The sequence below is a fragment of the Schistocerca serialis genome, chromosome 4, assembly GCF_023864345.2.
Source record: "Schistocerca serialis cubense isolate TAMUIC-IGC-003099 chromosome 4, iqSchSeri2.2, whole genome shotgun sequence".
Lineage (NCBI taxonomy): Eukaryota > Metazoa > Arthropoda > Insecta > Orthoptera > Acrididae > Schistocerca > Schistocerca serialis.
The window spans coordinates 745,555,264-745,579,916 of record NC_064641.1 but is presented as its reverse complement, the minus strand read 5'-3'; positions in this window follow the sequence as shown (position 1 = coordinate 745,579,916).

Genomic DNA, 24,653 nt, shown 5'->3' with positions numbered 1-24,653 from the left:
AATTGATTTGAAAATATCCCTTCTGCTCCACAACTAAATAATTTACACCTTTAAATCCTCGATATCCAACGTAATTGAAGCACAAAGGCTAATATAGTGAGGCCAGTGCACATTATGTAGAGGATTAAGATTTTTTCCGAAATAAAGTTATTTACTATATTTTTTTCCAAACGAATTAATTCTTCCTTGCAAATGGTTTTCTCACTTTCTTTGGCACCTGAAATTGTGTTCGTTGCTCCGTGTATTTCCAGTCGATTACAAACCATTTCATTCCGGATTTGTTTTGTCTTGCAACACAGGGTTGGTTCAAATGACTCTGAGCACTATGGGACTTAACATCTATGGTCATCAGTCCCGGAGAACTTAGAACTACTTAAACCTAACTAACCTAAGGACAGCACGCAACACCCAGCCATCACGAGGCAGAGAAAATCCTTGACCCCGCCGGGAATCGAACCCGGGAACCCGGGCGTGGGAAGCGAGAACGCTACCGCACGACCACGAGATGGGGGCTGCAACACAGGGAAATTAAGCTTTGTTACTAACGGTAGAAAGGGGACAATAGTGCTTTCGGGTGATATACAAACAAAGCTATGTTTGTTGTAGTAGACACGTTTCGCTTTCATACAAGCATACATGTATGTAATACGTACCCATTTCTTTTGACTGATTGCGGATGACTGCTAAAGCTTTGCCCTAAATGAGGATGGAAGGACTCTACCTGATACAAAGAGAGAGAGGCCGGCCGAAGTGGCCGTGCGGTTAAAGGCGCTGCAGTCTGGAACCGCAAGACCGCTACGGTCGCAGGTTCGAATCCTGCCTCGGGCATGGATGTTTGTGATGTCCTTAGGTTAGTTAGGTTTAACTAGTTCTAAGTTCTAGGGGACTAATGACCTCAGCAGTTGAGTCCCATAGTGCTCAGAGCCATTTGAACCATTTTTGAAAGAGAGAGAGAAACATTGATATGATAATTTTTGATCAGATGCGTCTCGAATCTCTTGCTATAATATTAAAGGGTAGAGATCAACGATGCGTTCACGTCGTGATCGTTCGAGACGGATCACAGGCTCAGATGGAAAGTGTCGTATAATGAAGCGACAGTGGCCTATTGAATGAACAGTCCCGGCATTCCCTGAGACCATACACAATAATCACGGCAAATCTATATCGTGATGTCTGGACTGGGATCTATTCACATTCCTCCCACGAACGAGTCATGTGTGCTAAACGCTCACGCATTTCATTTGGTTTCGCTAAAGGTGTATTCATCATTTATAGATTGAAACTGGACGGTCAAACTATCTAGAATCTTACGTGTTCTTTTAGTTTACAAAAATAATTGAGAACTTAGGGACGAGCAGGAACTCTGACACTAGACGAACTCATTATAGTACGAGTAGAAAAAGTGAACCAACTGCCCGCATCTCGTGGTCGTGCGGTAGCGTTCTCGCTTCCCACGCCCGGGTTCCCGGGTTCGATTCCCGGCGGGGTCAGGGATTTTCTCTGCCTCGTGATGGCTGGGTGTTGTGTGCTGTCCTTAGGTTAGTTAGGTTTAAGTAGTTCTAAGTTCTAGGGGACTTATGACCACAGCAGTTGAGTCCCATAGTGCTCAGAGCCATTTGAACCAGCCAGTGAACCAACTTCTCTCAGTCAAACCCAATTAAGAGCATGTACGCATTCCAAACTCTGCCATCGTATGGTGCCCAGCACTGCATTTGGCTATAGTGGTCATGACGACTTACTATGTAAATTTCTATCTGAAAATGGCTGTGTCAACCATCGAAGCGCATAGTAGTATAATAAGTAACTGAGTGGCGCAGAAAACTGTTTTATTTGCAATTAGTTATGAATCGCTTTTCTCGTGGTGCCGTCCTTCATGGACAAATCAAGTATTACTGTTTGAAAGCATGATTTGCTAAAATTCTGTCTTGTATCATTGCATCAAGCTGGTGAAGTTCCTTACCGATATGAGTCGACACTAAGTACTAAGCGTACCCCAGAAATACTCAAGTTTTTAATTTGTTTTTTATCCTGCGGTAACTTGAATCTGATACTAAAACATCGTATCCCACTCACAATTTTTACAAGCGTTTATTATTTTCACTTGTTTAAAAATATGTTCTTTGAGTTCCAAAATTTTAATCAACACTTATTGCAGTTCCTGTCACCTGAATAAACTGAAATTTGGTACGCACTTATGAAATTGATAACAGTGCAGGACTGCACTTCCACACGATAGAAATTTAAGCTGCTACGTTTACAATCGTGGACAAAGTGTAACTTTGCTTGGCTGATTTAACTGAGAATAGGCATGTTTTCTCAGCGTTTCAAAATGAAAACTTGTACCTCTGACATGTAATTGCATAAACTCCAAATTTTTCTCTTAGTTCCTTCTTTATAACTTGAAACTGGAATTGTGTACAAAAGTGTTGAAGTTCAGGGAAAAGGTCAAAGTAATTTCCACAAAACCAAGAAAAACTCCAACCACGATTCTTTAAAAAAATCGAACTCTGAACATCCTACCTTCTGAACTTTCTGCCGTACAATGATATAATTTTTGAGGTTCATTCAGTGGTATATGTGTATATTGTCTGCAAAATATGTTGTGAGTAAAGTTAGTAGGAAATCAGTAATAAATTAAAACAGAAAGCGTGATACTGAAATTCTACTGTATGAACAGGGAAAATGAAGTAAGTGATAACCATTTCCCGTTCATAATTTTGTGGGCGGTTACAGCGAGAAAAAATTTAGAAATGGTTTCTAATTATGTCTAAAGTTCGCCGGAAGTCGTTAAACAGTCTCGTTCTCAAATACTCGGTGAATATTGTCTGGGTAACGTGCACGCCTTGAGTTACAAGGCCGCGAGATATATACACAGTACTCAACTGTAATACTGGCCTTCCTGTGTTAAATCTTTAAATTACGAATACACCTATTAAAGAGTAGATTATGATAGCATTCTGAAGTCTTAAGCTCAGTCAGTAATTATCAGAAATATTGAAAATTGTTTTTGTTGCCCCTGGAAGCCGTTAGGTAGACATCCTACAGATAGGTTTGAGTGACCCTTCAGTAACATGCAGGGTGTTTCACACTTTATTTTACCTACTTCTAGAGATAGCAGAGAGGACTTAATAGAAAAAGTTTTACATAGGAACCCATATTCGGAAACGTCATCCAACGGCGCTGCAGAGTGTCAACGTTATAGGTGCCGGCGCCTGCAAATGTACATATATATCTGCAGGGTGACCCCTTGATGATGACACAAAGTTTTAAGGATGATGCAGAAGGATAATTGCATCCATTTTAGGTAAGGGCCTCTGTACCGGAAACGACAGAATTGAAAGTTATAAGCGAGAACCTTTCTGATACCTCTGACTGTTGAATACATGTACCGGTACTGTCGTTGCTAAGAATGTAGGGTATGCGGCTTTCAGAGGTGGCAGTCTGGACCAAAATAAGGAAAAAGTTCAATAAACATTGGAACTGTGAGCACTTGTTCAGTAGAGGAGATATGTTACACACTAGCGAAGAAGAACAAGTGTTCACAGCCCTGAGGAGTGCACTTTATAGTCCATGCCTACTCGACTTTTTTCTAGTCTTGTTCCAGACTGTCACCTGTGAAAGTTGCACACCCTACATTCTTAGCAACAACATTGCCGGTACATGTATTACACTCTCACAACTATAATACCAGTGATTTTCGTTTCCGGTACAGCGACCCTTGCCACAAAACTGATAGATTTATCGTTCCCCATCATCTTCGAAAGTTTGTAATATCACCACAGGATCATTCTGTAAATGTATACATTTACAGGCGCCGCTGCCTATAACTCTGAGGCTCTATAACGTCGTTGGATGATGTTTCTCGAAGAGGGTTCCTATGTAGAACTTGATTCACTAAGTCCCCTCTACAACTTCTATAAGTATGTAACATAAACTATGAAACACCCTGTAGATTCTTCTGGGTAATACCTGATGAAGGCCACCTGCATCAGTGGCAGGCAGAAACGGTCATTTTACATCATGACGCAGTCGACAGAACAGAAGAATTTCTTAGAATGTGACAACGACCACGAAAGCTTATGAAGTTAAATGAAAGTAATACTACAAAAGTTCAGTTAAGGCTTCAGTTATTTCAAGACATATAGTAAGCAGCCATTACTTTGTAGCTTTATTACGGCCTATGCTAAGAAGCGATTCTGATTGTCTTATCGCAAGTACGGATATGTCGATTGAATTCTGAATCAATAGGCAAATAAAAGTTTCGTTAGCCACCATCACATACTAATTTTTTGTTTACACTTAATGTACACTTACGTTCATTCTGCATCCAGTAGCTGTCTGATCCAGTGTACACACGTCATACACAGCTTTATACACGCCTGCTGGAGAGAAGCAGACAGCATGTGACCGCCGAACAATTTTATATCCACCACAAAGTACAGTTTTTATACTTCATTTGTGTCTTCCGCCATTAACAAAGGCGTACGCTGCAATAATTTGTGTCTCATACGTATACAGCACAGATACAAAAATACAGAATGACAGTAAGAGCATCTTAATTGTTAACTGGTCGTTAGTATGCGAATAGCAAAAAGAGTGGTGACTAAAGAAATTGTAATTTTGTCCTAAACACAAGCTTCACATGTATGAAGCCATTTGTAGACACGTGAAAACCTGAAACACATTGTGATTTTATTTCAGGCGTGTAAATGACGTCAGCGATGTATCTGCGGTGGCAGCTTCAACTGACAAATGTAAACAACAGACGGGCATTCGAACTGTCAGTTGTGAACAATCACTGTTAAGTACCGGACGTGCAGCCGTAGTGTATCAACCTTGTTCAAGATATTCTCTGGAATATTTTGAAGAAGAGAAAACTATGTATACTGTTTGTTCCGCACACTTTGACCCCCGAACAAAAACATCGACTCCTGGACGCCAGACGCGACTTCATTGAAATGCAAAACGCGGACTATTCATTGCTGTAAAAAATAGTCACCGGTGTTACCAATATTAACCTACTACAAAACGATAAACTGCCAAAACCGACATAACCAACGTTGAAACGAAATCAAATGATCCTATGGCAGAAGTTGAAGGCACTGTAACGCGTGAGTTGAACAGCATCCCAAAGAAGGACGTTTTTGGCAGTTTCACAGGGCTGCATGAACGTTCGGTGCATTGTATTCAAGTGAGGTGAGATTATGTAGAACACTTGAAGTATTAAAGCTACCATCTTAACTTTTATCTATTTTTATTGATTGAGTCTCGAAACGTTTGCGGACTGATGGGACGTACCAATATAAGATTATGTTGAACCAATTAAAACATTATCGAGGTGGTTGTGTTTGTTCTACAGGACAGGATGTATCAAACTATTGTGATACTAGAAATGACTGTTCTTAATACTGTTTCTCACCTCTATTTTAGGGCGCATAAAATATTATTTACCATTTCTCCTATAAAATTTGGTTCTGGGCATTAACACTGACTACGGTCCCTTTTTAATATACGTGGCGTAGATGTTTTGTTAGTTACCCAGGTATTTTTTGCAGGAAAACGACACTGATAACGATCGAGAAATTTTGCAGAATGATAAAAATAAGCCCATAAAAACATGTTGTAATTCTTTGGTTAGCCTGAAATCGTAAAGGTTAATTAATAGCGACGCTTCTGGATGTAATACAGGTGGAATATACTGATTACACACTGTTCGCTTGTTTTTCTCCGGATACGTGCTAGCGTTTCGGTTCTCTCTCTTCGCCACACGGAAGATACATTAGCGTGTCAGGTGTACCTGCCGGCGCTTGAAAAAAAAAGGGGGCCAGTTCAACTGGTATTCCATTTGTCATAACTTAATTATACAGCGCAGCACTTCCCAGCGACGGTAAATTGTGCGCGTGTAATCAGCAAAAAATGAATAATGAGGCAGAAAAATAATTGTGCTGCATTTCGGGCCGGACACCGGTATGAATACAGAACGGCTTCATGAGGAGATACGAGAGAGGGAGAGAGAGAGAGAGAGAGAGAGAGAGAGAGAGAGAGAGAGAGAGAGAACCCTACCTACGAGTATCTTTCCGGTAAACAACGCCGTGATGTATCGCTCCAAGTTGATTTAATGGGCCCAGAATTCAACGGCGAGTGGGCGCACCGTATTCCTGTGGTAATGCTGTCTCCGAATGCGTGGTAGCTCTTTAACCTCGGGCCACGGAGTTCTCTACACTGCAGATTTAGAGCAAGTAAAATACTGCATGCGGAGTTGAAATACATTCGTGTCTAGCTTTGCAGAATCGCTCTGAATGCTTCGGTGTGTATTGAACCGTGGCTAATTACATTTAGATCGTTTTCCACCATTTCTGCGAGGTAACACAACTACCACTTATTCATTTTGTGCAATCGCTTAATTAGAAACAGAGGATAGTAAATGACGAAAAACAACGACACCGTTAACATTTTCAGTAATACCAACCAGCGTGACATTGAATTAGTTCCGGAATTTTTGTTTCTGAGATTCTTGTTTCGCACAACGTTCATATCTGCGTAATCAGTTTACGGAAGAAACCAGCTGTGATAAAAAATACCGAAATAATAAGAATCGTAACTTAACCACATTAGAGTGTGCTCGCAGTTGTATACGATTACGGTAACTGCGCCTAAGTGCTAGACGATGAAGCCACAAAAATCTTATTAACTGATTGCAAAAGAAGTAAACAACAAACTCAACTGAGTAGAAAACTGATTTGAAAATAGCTCTTCTGCTCCATAACCAAATAACTTACAGCTTGAAGTCCTCGATATGCAGCGTAACTGAAGCAAAAAGGCCAATATAGTGAAGCCAACGCTCATTACGTAGAGGACTATGATTTTTTTCGAACTTAAGTTACTTACTATATATATATAATATATATATATTTGCAAATGAATTAATTCTTCCTCGCAAATCGTTTTGTCACTTTCGTTGGCACCAGAAATTATGTTAGTTGCTCCGTGTATTTTCAGTCGATTACGAACCATTTCGTTCCGGATATGTTCTGTCTTGCAACACAGGGAAACCACGCTTTGTTACGAATGGTAGAAAGGGGACAAGAGTGCTTACGGGTAATATACAAACACAATTATGTGCACGCAATAGTAGTTGCGCAACAATTCTATTTCAGTTTCATGTTGGAAAGACAAAGACCTATTACACTTATCATGTGAATGGAGATAATGAGGAATTGACTGTGATAAATATGTTCAGTGTCTTGAGTAATGTTAGGAAAGTTACTCTGATTATGATTAAAAAGCCAGTTTGTATATCATCTGTTAATCCTTAAACTAGTGAATCAAATTTTGTTAGGTGTTATCTCCAAGAATTATATCAAAATAAAATACAAATTTCAAAAATTATGAAAACGTACTACCCGAATACGCGTCACGTGGTTCCGGCTCCGACGACTGGCACTACAAACTGTCCGGCTTTATCCCAACATGTCAGGCTTTTTAGTGTCCTGTTCGGCCAAATATATACCAGACCGTTCTGTCCGGCTTTTCTTAGGCTTTTTAACGATGAAGTACGGAACGCACATCTATGGCACGTTACGAGCTAATGATTTAAGCACGAGGAATAAGAATAAGGAGGAATAATGAAATTTACGATAAGGATATATAGATATACCGACCAGTGCTATTGTTATGTGTGTGTCCTATATTCTTTTCGTAGGCGAACGAGCCTGACATACAATGTCACACCCACGCTACGTGCAGAGCGAGCTAGTAGAAGTAGAATGGACGATATTACAGTGTCTGGGTTGTTAAGGAGAACGATGTAATGTTCCTTTGGACACGCATGCTTACATTCATGCGTGACCGAAGGAACAACACAGACGGTGCAATATCGTATTTATCCATCGATACCAGGCAGCGACATTCAGTTAAAATGTCCTCCCCTGTACGGAAATTACGTAATGTATTTGCGAGTACAGATTGTGAAGTAGGAACGACAATATATGGAAGCTTGGCCGAAAGACGCCGTGATCTTTCTAGCTTGTTGTGTCCTGATGTGACTCTTCAAGCTTTCCCAGCTTGTTTTAAATAATCTTTGTGTCCTGTCGATCATCAATTGCATGTTACTGTTTTTTGAAAGGCATCATCAATGGAAAACTTTTTAGTTGCTGCTCTACTCTTTAAAATGGATTAAAACAGTCTTTATTACAGTAAAATATTATGTGATCGCTCTAAGCTTGTGGTTATAGCTTGATACTAGTGCCTACCAATTTTAATTGTATATTACAGCACTGAGGATGGTCACTAAGTGACCGAAAATCGATTTTGCTGACAATAAAACAACAAAATACGGCCAATGCTGATATTCCTTCCAATTCTATCCACTATTTGGTCGTGGTGCACACAACACGCCATGGAGTCGCAAATCAATAAATATTTATTTACAAAGATTACCGGTTTCGGCCAGAGTGTGACCATCTTCAGCCGGCCGCGGTGGCCGAGCGGTTCTAGGCGCTTCAGTCCGGAACCGTGCGACTGCTACGGTCGCAGGCTCGAATCCTGCCTCGGGCATGGATGTGTGTGATGTCTTTAGGTTAGTTATGTTTAAGTAGTTCTAAGTTCTAGGGGTCTGATGCCCTCAGATGTTAAGTCCCATACTGCTCAGAGCCATTTGAACTTTTTTTTTTTTGACCATCTTCAGGCCATTTGTACTACGGCGGTAGGCGGTGGCGTTTAACGGAACAGGTGTTATTCAACTGTTCACCGCCTACTGTCATGGTATAAATGGTTTTACGATGGTCACTGTCTGACCTGGACCGGTAATAATTTCAAATAAATATTTTATTGCGGGCAAGACTGCTTTTAATCAATTTAAAATTATTTTAGTCAGACAGCTCTTTCTCAACGTGAAATATTCTCAGAATTACTGCTCTACATTTGTCCTTGTTCCAGAGCTGTTCTTCTGTTTCATACCATTCCAATTTTCATTAGCACCGCACTAAGAATAATCCGTTTATTTTGCATAGTAATTTGTTTACGATGATTGCGTGACCATTTACACGGGTAGCGATTCCAATAAAAATGGGCAGACGTTGAAATATTATTCGTTTGTGCGTTCTAACTCTTTCGAAATACCGCATCCCGGGAAAATCGTTAGCACTGGCGACGCTACACATCCGTCACTCCTGCCTCAGTACGCGTTCCCGTCGAAATCACAGTTTTCCGTGCGGCCATCCGGGACGCTCCACATCATAATACTTGCTAACGAATATTCTGGTGCCGAATTATAAGCCCATGAAAACAACTCCTCGTTGCAGGGACACTCTTTCAGTGCGAGATGCGGATGAAAATCCAATAAATTTAGGCGCTGAAGTTTCACAGAAATTCATCTGCCGTTTCGGCTTTGATAGGCTGCACTAAGCAGTTTAACAGAATAAACCAATTAAGAGCCGTCGTCCGTGAATTAACGAAGCTTGGGGATTTTAGCGGGCGGCTGCTTTGGCCAGGCGTAAAGCCGGCGTCACACTCTAGCGCGCCCGCCCCGCAGGGCTGCCAACACTGCCGATGCCGCCGGTCTGCATCCGCCATACATTACACCGCGCGCACATCATCGTGTCCATCTGTCACGCGCACGCACTCTGCCGGCTTACTATTGTTCGTAACAATGTGTAATTTCCGGATGTTGCAAGATAAAACATGTCCGGAATGAAGTCATTCGTAATCAACTGAAAATACACGGAGCAACCAACGCAATTTCAGCTGCCAACGAAACTGATAAGAGCGTATGGGAGGGTGGATTAATACAGAGTTGTACAAAAAATAATATGCTGAAGATATCGCTATAAACCGATAAGATTATGAAAAACTGGGCCGTTAGGCGCAGATACGAGGCGTGTTTTTTAAGTAAGTACCGTTTTGAAATTTAAAAAAATAAGTGCTAAGATATGTCAATAATTTTATCTTTACATGAAAGCCTGTACTTTAATCTACGCACTAACGCCATTAAAGTCTGATTCTTCCTTGTTAACGTTCTGTACTGAGTGTTTAAGATGCCTCCGATAATCGTGAGTTCCACCGACTGTGAACTACGGGCTGTTATAAGATTTCTTAGTGCTAATGGCCTAAAAGCGATCGATATTCATCGTGAGATGTGTACAGTTTACGAAAAATACATTATGAGTGATGGAATGGTAAGAAAGTGGGTGAGAGCATTTACAGATGGCCGCACAAATGTGCATGATGAATAACGGAGTGGGCGTCCTTCGCTCGTTAATGAAAGTTTGGTGCAGGAAGTGGACAATAAGATGAGATCAAACAAACGCTTTACGATCTCCTCCTTGCGGGATGACTTTCCTAACGTTTCTCGTAGTGTTTTGTATGGCATTGTGACCGAGCACTTGACTTACCGAAAATTGTGCGCACGTTCGGTACCGAAAATGTTGACAGATGTGCACAAAACCAAACGTTTAGCCGCGCGGGATTAGCCGAGCGGCCTTAGGCACTGCAGTCATGGACTGTGCGGCTGCTTCCGGCGGGGTTCGAGTCCTCCCTCGGGCATCGGTGTGTGTGTTTGTCCTTAGGATAATTTAGGTTAAGTAGTGTGAAAGCTTAGGGACTGGGGACCTTAGCAGTTATGTCTCATAAGATTTCACACACATTTGAACAGTTTTGAACCAAACGTTTAGACAGTGCATTGACTTTCCTTGAGCGGTACCACAACGACGGTGATGATTTCTTAAGCCAAATTGTTACGGGCGATGAAACATGGGTGACCTACGTCACACCAGAATCAAAGCAACAGTCCATGGAAGTTGAGCAAGGGCATCGTTTTGCTGCAAGACAATACCCGTCCGCATGTGGCGAATCAGACCAAAGATCTCATCACATCTTTTTGATGGGAAACTCTAGATCATCCTCCATACAGCCCCGATCTTGCGCCCAGTGACTACCATATGTTCGTGCACTTGAAGAAACACCGGGGCGGTCAGCGTCAAAACAGTGGTGATGCAGTGGTTAACAAGGCAGGCGGCAGACTTCCATGAGGAGGGTATTCAAAAACTGGTACAACGTTATGACAAGTGCCTCAAAATCGACGGAAATTATGCAGAAAAGTAGATTAAGGTACAGGCTTTCATGTAAAATTAAAATTATTGAGCTATGTTAGCACGTCTTTTTTTAAATTTCAAAACGGTAATTACTTAAAAAACACTACTCGTAAAATTCTGACAACCATTTTTCGACGCTTCGAAGATGCCCTGGAACCTCTTCCACAGAACTATCTTCGTGAAGTGTGTCGAAGCCTCTTTGACCTCTGCTACGTGTGTCTCGGTGACTCAGTGCCAGAATACAGTTTCAGCCTTAGTTTGTTTATCTGTCACTTCTCACTTCTTTCACGTCTGGCCAGTGGCGGATACAGAGAAAACCTCAAGGAAGTGACTCTAAAGATATCTTACCTACCTTTACTTTTACCGCAATAAAAAATAATCAAGTCGCATTCAAAGTTTAAGGTAGTTTTATTTAAACTGATTATGCACGTATACAAGACAGTGCCATCTTATGATGTGAAGAAGTTACAATTGTGGCCCTCGCCGTTAAATGATGAATTCTGTGCGCCTGTTCTTCCTGGCAAATTTGTTAATTACATCGTCAATAGGACAATCAATGTCAGGGTGAGTGTTCAACAGAGCTGAGCCATTAAGTCGATCCTCCTCGGTTGTCGACCTCAGCCATGTCTTCATACGCCGCAATGATGAGAAACTTCTTTCTGCTGTAACAATACATGCAGGTAGACAAGCAAATATTTTGTACAGCGTGTGCAAAGTGTTTGCTTGTATTGAAGAATCTGTTCCACTACCCTCTTTTTAATCACAGAACAGTAGAATATTCGCGACTTTTCTCGAACAAATGTCAGACAAGAATAACGTATCGAGACGACTAGAATGGCCCCGACTTTTCTCGTAGGTATGTGTTAACTATCTATGAGCCAGACAGAAACGTGTAAAACATGATTACGCTGACGCGCGTGCTATACACGAAAGTACAACTACTCGATAACTCAATTCAGTCGTGTCGACTGACGAAAGAAACGAATAGCGTGCAGCCCCCCCCCCCCCCCCGACATGTATCCACCACTGCTTCTGGCAACATTTATCAATGCGAAAAACACAAAGTTGAACCGTTGTTTGGAGGCAACTGTAAACTGCAGGTCCCTTTGTGATTAGTTACGTAAGTCAGTTCAAAGATAACCAACTGCCTTGCCGCAGTACTAACAACGATTCCCGTCAAATGACCAAAGTTAAGCGCTATCTGGCTGGGCTATCACTTGGATGGGTGACCATGGGGTCTGCCGAGCGCTGTTGGCAAGTGGGGTGCACTCAGCCATTGTGAGGCCAACTGAGGAGCTACTTGGTTCAGAAGTAGCGGCTCCGGTCTCGTAAACTGACATACGGCCGGGAGAGCGGTGTGCTGACCACATGCCCCTCCATATCCGCACCCAATGATGCCTTTGAGCTGAGGATGACACGGCAGCCGGTCGTACCGTTGCTCCTTCATGGCCAGCTCAGGAGGAGTTTAGCTTTTTAGTTCAAAGATCAGACTCAGGGAAAAGCAAAAGATGGTTCAAATGGCTCTGAGCACTATGGGACTTAACATCTGAGGTCATCAGTCCCCTAGAAGTTAGAACTACTTAAACCTAACTAACCTAAGGACCTCACACACATCCATGCTCGAGGTAGGATTCGAACCTGCGATCGTAGCGATCGCGTGGTTCCAGACTGAAGCGCCTAGAACCGCTCGGCCACACTGGCCGGCTCAGGGAAAAGCATTCCACTTCCATCAGGACAATGCCTAGTAAAGTACTGTGGTGTTAAAACCAACCTTTGGGTTTGTGGTATTACGTACCGATACCACTTCATGGGTGTGAAAATTGGCAATGGAATTACAAGTTTCCATCAGACGCTAGCTGTAGTCATGCAGGATCCGGCGGACCCAATGGAGCACGCTCAGCGCCTCCAGTGGCTCCGTATCATGGGCGCCCTCCGTCACCGCAATATATGATGCCTGGCGGCAACCACCCACTCCACTCGCACTTGGAGTATTTTCGCTGCGTGACACCATGCAGACGCCAGCTAGTCGCAGCTCTGACAACATTGTTCGTGCTTAATTCAGGGAGCCTCATCCTTGTAGCTAATGTATTAGCTGGACTCTGTTTCTTTCTGTATTATTTGCAATGAGTCTTCGTACCTTGGAGAAATACAAATTAAACAAATCTTCTGTTTACTGTGTTAATTTGTTTCCTAATTACTTCTGCTCCAGTTTAGCTTTTCTTCCATGTCAGTTGCCACACCACACCTCTCCTTACCGTTGTGTACAAAATCGTACACAACAGGGTGGATGACAGCTTTAGCTAAACTGCAGGCTCATAGCATTGCCCGTTCAGTGCTTCTTCACTTGGAAAACAGGAAAAGTTCCACTGGGTTGACACTCGGACGTTAGGGCTGCTGTAGAAGTGTTACGGTGACGTTCTTTGCCAGGTAGTCACTGGTGCATTGTCATGATGCAGTTTCCAGTTGGCGACAATCCCTGGCTTCAATCGGCATATCAGCGATTCCACCAAGAAAGCGCCGAGCCCGGTAGTCTAGCAATAAATTCCGTGCTTGGAAACCGAGAAGTCATGGGATAGGGTTCTGGTCGGGCCATGGAAATTGTTAGACTATCCTCAATGAAGCCTTCACCTCTCATCGATGGGTGGAGCCGCCAGGAACGACGCGTGGCTCGGGTTCGACGTTAAACTATACGTCCCACTTTCCAGCAGTAACTTCGCTGTGCCTCCTCAAAGCATCGGAAGATATGGGGTATCTCCCCAGGTCACCACAAAACTCGCTGACAATGGTGATCCGTGCTAGTGCAGAACCAAGATTCACAACTGAACACAATACGGTGACATTAATCAGCAGTTAATGCCTCCCGATCTGGACAGAGTTCCAAACGTTGCCATTGGTGTTGAGGGTTAACGACAGCCTACGCATGGGACGATAGTTCCATAGTTACTGCGACAGTCTCCGGAAAATGACGAGACGTGACACAGAACGTTACAGGGAGTCTATCTCTCGTCTCTGACGGCAGGCCTAGATGTGAATTGGTTACGACGTGTATGGTGCGCAGGATGGAGTTCCTTTCTTGGGGTAATCAGACGTGATCGACCGGAACCTCGATGACGAGTACGCCTGCCGTCACGTCCCCATTCAGTCCAACATTGGGACATCCGAATGCCCCACAAACCTGAATGTTGCGCAGTTCGACGAGCCGTCAAATGGAGACACGCAGTGAGTCCCCTTTCAAACTCAGTCGTGTGCTGATAACTGTGTCTCCCGTGGTTTGGCGGCAGTCCCGTGTGCTTCACAGCGATCACTCAACATCTGAAGCCATTCACGCCTCTTATATACACTGAACACTAAAAAATGTAATGCTAATAACCACCGATACTCCCGGAATTTCAACAGTAGTCCTCTCCATAGTGCACAATTATTTTTTCTTTATATATCCCAGATGCCTCCCCCTATACTTTTTCTTTACGGCTGACTGTAAATGATATTTGTATGGTGCGAAAATTGGCAATCGACCCTAAATAAAGAAAAGTGTGAGATCATTCACATGAGTGTTCAATCAAACCTAAAGGACGTAAACTAAGCTACAATTACGAACAACTTAAATTTGAAGTAACACACAGAAAATGTTGTTGGGAGGGCTAACCAAAGACTGCGTTGTGTTGGCAGGACACTTCAGAAATGTAACAGATCTACTAAAGAGACTGCTACACTACGCTTGTCCCTCCACATTTAGAATACTGCTGCACGGTATGGGATTCTTACCAGAAAGGATTGACGGAGTAAGTTCAAAGAGGGGCACCACGTTTTGTATCATCGTGAAATAGTGAGAGAGTGTCACTGAAATGAGAATGATACAGGATTTAGGGTGGACATTGTAAAAAAAAAATTTAAAAAAAGCGTTTTTCGTTGCGGCGGAATCTTCTCACGAAACTTCAATCACCAACTTTGTCCTCCAAATGCAAAAATATTTTGTTGACGCCGACGTACTACATAGGGAGAAACGATCGCCATAATAAAATAAAGGAAATGAGACCCTCATGGAAAGATATAGGTATTCGTTTCTTCCGCGCGCTATACGAGATTGGAATAACACAGAATTGTGAAAGTGGTTCGATGAACCCTCTGCCATAAACTTAAATGTGATTTGCAGAGTATGCATGTAGATGTAGATGTAGACATGTAAATCACAGCTGTTGTCTTATCCTTCGGCCAGTGTGTTTCCACATATTCCATCCCTAGTCGATACTGCAGAGAATCTCCTCCATTATTTGTTTGCTCAGTCCATCTAATTTTCAGCATCGTTCTGTAATAGCTCAGATTGTTGGGATCTATTTTTTCCAGTTTAGTGCTTCACGTCCTGACAATGCTGTCCTCATGATCTCAGTCTTGATTTTTTTTATTTACACTTTAGACGTCTTAAAAATTCTGCCATGTTTCCCAACTCCTCCTCTTCCTGTTAAATTATAAGTGTTCTTTAGTTAATTTTCCAACTAAGCTCTTTATTCGCACGAAGTAATGGCCGCTACCGACAGGGGATCTCAAGTTGATTCCGTATTTCTAGATTTCCGGAAAGCTTTTGACACCGTTCCTCACAAGCGACTTCTAATCAAGCTGCGGGCCTATGGGGTATCGTCTCAGTTGTGCGACTGGATTCGTGATTTCCTGTCAGGAAGGTCGCAGTTCGTAGTAATAGACGGCAAATCATCGAGTAAAACTGAAGTGATATCAGGTGTTCCTCAGGGAAGCGTCCTGGGACCTCAGCTGTTCCTGATCTATATAAATGACCTGGGTGACAATCTGAGCAGGTCTCTTAGGTTGTTCGCAGATGATGCTGCAATTTACCGTCTAGCAAGGTCATACGAAGACCAGTATCAGATCCAGAGCGATTTAGAAAAGATTGCTGTATGGTGTGGCAGGTGGCAGTTGACGCTAAATAACGAAAAGTGTGAGGTGATCCACATGAGTTCCAAAAGATATCCGTTGGAATTCGATTACTCGATAAATAGTACAATTCTCAAGGCTGTCAATTCAACTAACTTCCTGGGTGTTAAAATTACGAACAACTTCAGTTGGAAAGACCACATAGATAATATTGTGGGGAAGGCGAGTCAAAGGTTGCGTTTCATTGGCAGGACACTTAGAAGATGCAACAAGTCCACTAAAGAGACAGTTTACACTTCACTAGTTCGTCCTCTGTTAGAATATTGGTGCGCGGTGTGGGATCCTTACCAGGTGGGATTGATGGAGGAGATCGAAAGGGTGCAAAAAAGGGCAGCTCGTTTTGTATTATCACGTAATAGGGGAGAGAGTGTGGCGATATGATACACGAGTTGGGATGGAAGTCATTAAAGCAAAGACGTTTTTCGTCGCGGCGAGATCTATTTACGAAATTTCAGTCACCAACTTTCTCTTCCGAATGCGAAAATATTTTGTTGAGCCCAACCTACATAGGTAGGAATGATCATCAAAATAAAATAAGAGAAATCAGAGTTCGAACAGAAAGGTTTAGGTGTTCGTTTTTCCCGCGCGCTGTTCGGGAGTGGAATGGTAGAGAGACAGTATGATTGTGGTCCGATGAACCCTCTGCCAAGCACTTAAATGTGAATTGCAGAGTAATCATGTAGATGTAAATGTAGATGACTGACAACATATTTTATATTGCAAGCAGTATTTCGTTGAAAGACGTGAAAGAAGGGCAGCCTTTTTCCCATATTATTTACTGTGTACTTCGAGCAAGCAGTATAGTAAAATGGTTCAAATGGCTCTGAGCGCTATGGGACTCAACATCTTAGGTCATAAGTCCCCTAGAACGTAGAACTACTTAAACCTAACCAACCTAAGGACATCACACAACACCCAGTCATCACGGGGGGTGAAGGGACCAGATGCAAAGGTTATCGGTCCCAATCTTCCTGGAGCATAGTACAAAGTACCCTCCATGGGATTGCTGGTAGTAGTGATGGTAGCGGTTGTCATGTAAGATACACATAATCGTAGTTTGTCTCACACCATGTTGGCGGACTCGTGGAGCTTGTTCTTGGGTTCGTCTTAAAATCCTATATAACCCGGTCCTCCAAAACTGCCATACGCACTGTCCGTTGCCTCCCTGCACATCCGTCTGTCTGAAAGGACCCATTATAACACCAACGCCCAAAGAGGGCTTCAAATGTTGTGTGATGTAGTTAGTGCCTGTGAGGGTAAATGTTTTGCTACAGTCGTGCTGCCTTTCGGCCGTTTCCATCTGCGTGGCTGTACACAGACAACATCTCGGACCACACCGGGCCATTCTGTTGCATACAGAACGCTGCTTCAATCGTACAACATGCAACGTACGGTACGTGGTCAGAGGAACTGTCATTCGTCAGCGCCATGTGCCGTGGCAACGGTGCATTTCCGGAAACATGTTCTTAGGACCTTTTTTCAGTCAGGATCCGTCCCTGTAGTTTGTCGGTTTTATTCGTGTTCACCCCACATATTATAGACATATACACTGAACGCCAAAGGAACTGGTATAGGCATGCGCATTCAAATACAGAGATATATAAACAAGCAGAATATGGCACTGCGGTCGGAAACGCCTGTATAAGACTACAAGGGTTTGGCGCAGTTGTCAGATCGGTTACTGCTTTTACAATGGCAGGTTATCAAGATTTAAGTGAGTTTGTTACAGTCGGCGCACGAGCGATGGGACACAGCATCTCCGTGGTAACGATAAAGTGAGGATTTTCCGTTACGACCATTTCACGAGTGTACCGTGAATATCAGGAAGCCGGTAAAACATCAAATCTCCGATATCGCTGCCGCCGGGAAAAGATCCTGCAAGAACGAGACCAACGACGACTGAAAAGAACGTTCGACGTGACAGAAGTGCTACCCTTCCACAAATTACTGCAGATTTCAGTGCTGTGCCATCAACAAGTGTTGGCGTGCGAACCATTTAACGAAACGTCATCGATATGTTTCGTGGTCGGAAGAATTTCGTTTCAAATTCTATCGAGCGGATGGACGTGTCCGGGTATGGATACAACCTCATGAATCCATGTACGCTGCTTGTTAGCTAGGGACTGTTCAAGCTGGTGGAGGCTCTGTAATGGTGTGGCGCGTTTGCAGTTGGAGTAATACGGGACCTCTGACACGTCTAGATACGACTTTGACAGGTGACATGAAAGTAATCATCCTGTCTGATTACCTGCATCCATTCATGTCCATTGTGCTTTCCGACGGAGTTGGGCAATTACAGCGGGATAATGCTGCACACGTCACGGCCAGCATTGCCACAGAGTGGCTCCAGGACCACTCTTCTGAGTTTAAACACTTCCGCTAGCCACCAGACTGCCCCGACATGATCATTATTGAGCAAACCTGGGATGCTTGTTCAGAAGAGATCTCCACCTTCTCGTACTCTTGCGAATTTATTGACAGCCCTGGAGGATTCATGAGGTCATTTCCCTCCAGCACTACTCCAGACATTAGTCGAGTCTATGCCACGTCATGCTGCGGCACTTCTGTGTGCTCGCGGTGGCCCTGCACGATATTAGGCTAGTGTATAAGTTCTTTTTTTTTTCTTTTGGCTCTTCAGTGTATGTTTCAAATCAGACTACGAAATCTTATGTAGGTAACGATCTTCCCCTTGTGTTGACGTCTGCAAGATCGGAATAAATCTGTAGACTTGTATGAATTTCAAACAAAACTGGGACACTCTTTTTTATGTGTATAGATAGACGAGTGTCAGTTTCCAATCCATCCACCGATAGCCACAACAACAATAGCTGTATTCACAGGAATTAAAGATTTGATTCAGCTGACGAGGATGACGTGTGAGTGCGGTCAGCAGGTGGACGGGGCTTTCAGGTGGAGGGCAAGCGAGGCGTGGTGGCTACAGCAGCCGGGCATTGCCCGGCAGGATAACGCGATCCGTGCCGCGCCCAGCTACACGCTAATGGAGCCGCCGGCGCGGACGGCGGAACACACAGCCCGCCCGACACTACACGCTTCACGCTCCGCTCCGCCCGCCACGGTTCGGCAGCAGTCGGCTACGTTCGGACCCGCTCGGCTTGCTGCAGGCCTGTCCGACACGATTGGCTGTAATCCGATTGTCCGCCGGCGATACTGGAAAGCGACCAGGACCTCCCGGGCCCCACAAATGCGATTTTGCAGCGCCTACGTCCTTGGCACAATTCGGACCATAACGCCGAACTGCACTCTACGCAGCTTTTATTTCTTTTTTTTTCACGTCTTTTTCTTCGTCATCATCGATTCCGTTCTAAATTGGAAGGGCACTGTCTGGCACGACATATTTGCTGTCCTGTCCTCTCTCGCCACACGTAACCGCGTGCTTGACAAGCAGGCTTGCACAAGCATGCTTGAGCGTGTGTAAGATAAATTTGCGCAAGCATCAGAATTGTATAGGCAGCTTGATGCTCAATCGAATTTCGGTTACGCATGCTTGATCTTGTCTACATCTACATCTACATGATTACTCTGCAATTCACATTTGAGTGCTTGGCACAGGGTTTCTCGAACCCCAATCATACTATCTCTCTACCATTCCACTCCCGAAGAGCGCGCGGGAAAAACGAACACCTAAACCTTTCTGTTCGAGCTCTGATTTCTCTTATTTTATTTTGATGATCATTCCTACCTGTGTAGGTCGGGCTCAACAAAGTATTTTCGCATTCGGAAGAGAAAGATGGTGACTAAAATTTCATAAATAGATTTCGCCGCGACGAAAAACGTATTTGCTTTAATGACTTCCATCCCAACTCACGTATCATATCTGCCACACTCTCTCGCCTATTACGTGCTAATATAAAACGAGCTGCCATTTTTTGCACCCTTTCGATGTCCTCCGTCGATCCCACCTGGTAAGCATCCCACACCGCGCAGCAATATTCTAACAGAGGACGAACTAGTGTAGTGTAAACTGTCTCTTTAGTGGACTTGTTGCATCTTCTCAGTGTCCTGCCAATGAAACGCAACCTTTGGCTCGCCTTCCCCACAATATTATCTATGTGGTCTTTCCAACTGAAGTTGTTCGTAATTTTAACACCCAGGAAGTTAGTTGAATTGACAGCCTTGAGAATTGTACTATTTATCGAGTAATCGAATTCCAACGGATTTCTTTTGGAACTCATGTGGATCACCTAACACTTTTCGTTATTTAGCGTCATCTGCCACCTGCCACACCATACAGCAATCTTTTCTAAATCGCTTTGCAACTGATACTGGTCTCCGGATGACCTTACTAGACGGTAAATTACAGCACCATATGCGAACAACCTAAGAGAACTGATCAGATTGTCACCCAGGTCATATATATAGATCAGGAACAGCAGAGGTCCCAGGACGCTTCCCTGTGGAACACCTGATATCACTTCAGTTTTACTCGATGATTTGCCGTCTATTACTACGAACTGCGACCTTCCTGACAGGAAATCACGAATCCAGTCGCACAACTGAGACGATACCCCATAGGCCCGTAGCTTGATTAGAAGTCGCTTGTGAGGAACGGTGTCAAAAGCTTTCCGGAAATCTAGAAATACGGAATCAACTTCAGATCCCCTGTCGATAGCGGCCATTACTTCGTGCGAATAAAGAGCTAGCTGCGTTGCACAAGAACGATGTTTTCTGAAACCATGCTGATTACATATCAATAGATCTTTCCCTTCGAGGTGATTCATAATGTTTGAATACAGTATATGCTCCAAAACCCTATTCCAAACCGACGTCAATGATATAGGTCTGTAGTTCGATGAATTACTCCTACTACCCTTTTTAAACACTGGTGCGACCTGCGCAATTTTCCTATCTGTAAGTACAGAACTATCGGTGAGCGCGCGGTTGTATATGATTGCTAAGTAGTTTACCAAAAATAGGGATGCTTGTGCAATCATTTGTCAGTGATTTGTTTTGATTTAATGTTTGGTCCTTTCTGTTAACTTACATTCTGTACAAATTTTGTACTGCAACGTAGATAAAGTCAAAGAACACAATATTACACGGAGAAAGAGAGAAGAATATCAACGGTACTGTGAGACAGTTTCCGCAGCGTGTCTACCGCGAATAGTTAATATGGGAATAATATTTTAGTTTCTTTAACCACTCTTTACTCCACATATGACGTTTTCTCTTCTGTTGTTTTCTTAAAAGAAGTAAAACGGCTGCTAAAGCCAGCGCATCGTCATCTGATCTCAACATTTGTACAAGCACGCTTGAACCGTGTCTGCCGGCACGGTAGCTCAGCGTGTTCGGTCAGAGGGCTGCGTTCTCTCTGTAATAAAAAAACTGAGTCAGGGAATGAACGATCAACTTGAGCGGGTGTCTTCTGACGTCCGCTCACACCAAAAATGTGGAAGAGCCAGGAATTTGTGATTGCTTGCTCAAGCACACTTCCACTAGTTTTCTCGTGAAGCGTGCAGTTACCTGTGAGGCGGCCTTAAGGTTACACACGATTACGAGCGGCTAACATACTCGTTGCTCACTTCTCGCAATAAGCTCAATTTTTCCTCTCACCTGCGAGCGAAAAAAATGGTTCAAATTGCTCTGAGCACTATGGGACTTAACATCTGAGGTCATTAGTCCCCTAGAACTGCTCAAACCTAACTAACCTAAGGACATCACACACATCCATGCCCGAGGCAGGATTCGAACCTGCGACCGTAGTGGTTGCGCGGCTCCAGACTGAAGCGCCTAGAACCGCTCGGCCACATCGGCCGGCCCCTGCGAGTGCAAATGGGTTTCTAATAAGAGCTGGAAAAGTCACTGTCGCCATAAGAAAAGTGTTTTATTCCACTACTCTTTGCACATCACAAAATACTCTTTTTTTTAATAACATCATGGTTGCTTCCTGCTGATAAGTGAAAGTGAAAAGAATGTCAGTGTATACGGCTCATGTCAGCATTCGTCACATACACCATCGATATGTAACAGTCGGAAATAAATCTCGTAAAACTGGATTTATGGTTTTTACACTCGCCAGCAACGTACTCCGTACTGGTGCTTACTGACACGTCTAGAATTCACAAATCCAGTTTTACGTGATTTATTTCCGTCTGTCACATATGGATGGTGTATGTGACTGTAATATTGACTTGAGCCACATGACTGCACAACCCTTTTATTTATTTTCGTACGGTGACCGCTGCTGTGTTTTCAACGCCTTAACTACTTGAAATGTACTTAAAAGTGGCAATTGAAATTCCGGAAGTTATAAATAAATACTGCAGTCAATGGCGAATATGACGTCCGTTAAAAAAAGTCTGTGAGACTGTAACCCTAAAACATTCACATGTACATCTATATTTCGCAAGCCATCTTACGGTGTGTTGCGGAGAGTACTTTGTCACTTCGCCTCTTTCTTGTTCCAGTTTCAAAAGTTTCGTGGGAAGAGCGATTGTTGATAAGCCTCTGTGTGATCGTCGAATCTTCCTCATTTTACCTTCATGGTCTTTTCGCAAGATATACGTAAGAGGAAGGAATATATTCGTTCACTCCTCTAGGAACGTACGCTTTCAGAATTTTTACAATGAACTTTCGCAATGCCTGTCTTTCTAACGTACGACACTAGAGGTTGATAAGCATCTCCGGGACGCTTTCGCGCTTCCTAAGTGAAACTGTAACGAACGTGCTGCTCTTGTTTTTGATCTTGCCGATTTCCTGTAGCAGTACTATATGGTATGGATCCTATACTGACTAGCAATATTCAACTATTGGCAGAACTAAATTATTCTAAGCTACCCCCTTTGTGGGTGAAATACATTTCCTGTGAATCCTTCCAAGTCTGGCGTCTGCCTGACCTGCGATTAGTTTTATTTATTGATTCTTCCATTTATAATCATTTGATACACACACTCGGAGACCTTTCTTTATGGATTTGACTACTTTCAGAAATTGCTCTGCAATCGTGTAATCATACGACAAAGGTCTTCCTGCCTATTTACGGGCAGTACGTACATCTGCTTACGTTGAGCGTTAACTGCCAATCCACGCACCAAGGTTCAATCCTCTGCAGGTGTTTCTGCATTTTTCTACAGTTTTCTAGCGTTGAAACTTATCTCATTCAACAGCATCATCCGCTAAAGGTCTCGTGTAATTTCCAGCCTATGTACTAAGTCATTTGTGCAGTGTGCTACAAAACGATACCGATGAACTTCAAGGAGTTGTAGAGGGTGTCTTGAAGAACAAATTGAGGATAGCGACCCGGATCCGGAAATGTCATCACACGACGCCACGGAGAGTCGAAGTTACCGGTGCAAGTGTCTACCCCAAGGCCACCCATTCGAAGGCAAAAGTGACTTAGTACGCTGACGGACCATAGACGGAGCGTGTGGCAGTGATGTTTGTTATTCACTGATCGCGAATGATTGCCACGATCGTCAGTGGAGGAGATTGAACTAGCTGATGCGTAGACAGGCCTCTTCCATGAACGGGATGCTCTGTTGTCGCAGTGGATGACGGTTCCAGTCACGAAATTCCATTCGAATTTTTTTTTCCTTCTGTATATCCGAAAACACTGGAAATTTGAGAAGATTTCAGCAGAAAATGTAGTGCTCTCGTAGCCACTGTAGAGTCTTGTACCGCAAGGAAGCAATGGAGAGGATGTTGTTATGGGTGGCCAGTATTCTCCATCTACAACACAAATGCACACGTGAGTTTGAAGCCACTTTGACTATTTTTCGACCGTGACTGTCTCAAAAAATATTTAAAGGTTTTCTGAAATTACCGCTTCCAGTCATTAACCCCGTTAACTATTGTATTACTTATTTATTTAGCGACATGTTTCGAGGAAATACCTCATCTTCAGGCTAAATGGCATTACAAAAACAATTTTACAGTAAGGTCATACTGTCTTTTCAAAGATGCTGTGATTATACTGTGGAAGAAGAGAAAACGTTCTAAGAGGCGATCTCACTTTGGAAATTGGACTGATGCTTGCATGAAAATGTTTTGTAATGGTCACTCACTTTGTTCTTCTGGCATGGCAGTCTGGTTGTGATGCTCTGAGGTGTTTCCATTTCCGTTACTCTCTTGGCTTTCGTGGTCACTGTTCACAGATTTTCACAAGCGTAACGGCAACTTGGAAACACAATCACAAAAACAAATCTGTAGTGCAGTGGACAAGATGGCGGTCCAGATACAGCTGTTCTTGATTTGACTATCGATATGTCGATCTGTGTGGTGTCAGATGTTTACATGTCTTCTGCACGTCTCGTTATAGTATTACAGACGTGGGTTGACAAAATACATTACAAATTGAGCACCTGTCACAGTATCATTGTACACATCACGATATAAACTATTTATTTTACGTATTTCTAAGCTATTGCTAGGGAAAGACTCAAACGACTGTCATGTTATGTATCTTTTATTCTAAGAGTACTGTAGTGATATTGGAAAAGAAATGTGAATTTTTGAAGGCTGTCATTTCATTCAGGATCTCGTTATTCCCCTTACGGCCATGGATGAATATTTCCATTTTTTCCAATATGTCCATTTTCCAGCTCTTTTCTAAATTATGTAGTATCTTGAGATCGTTGTCTATTGTTACACTGTGTCCTG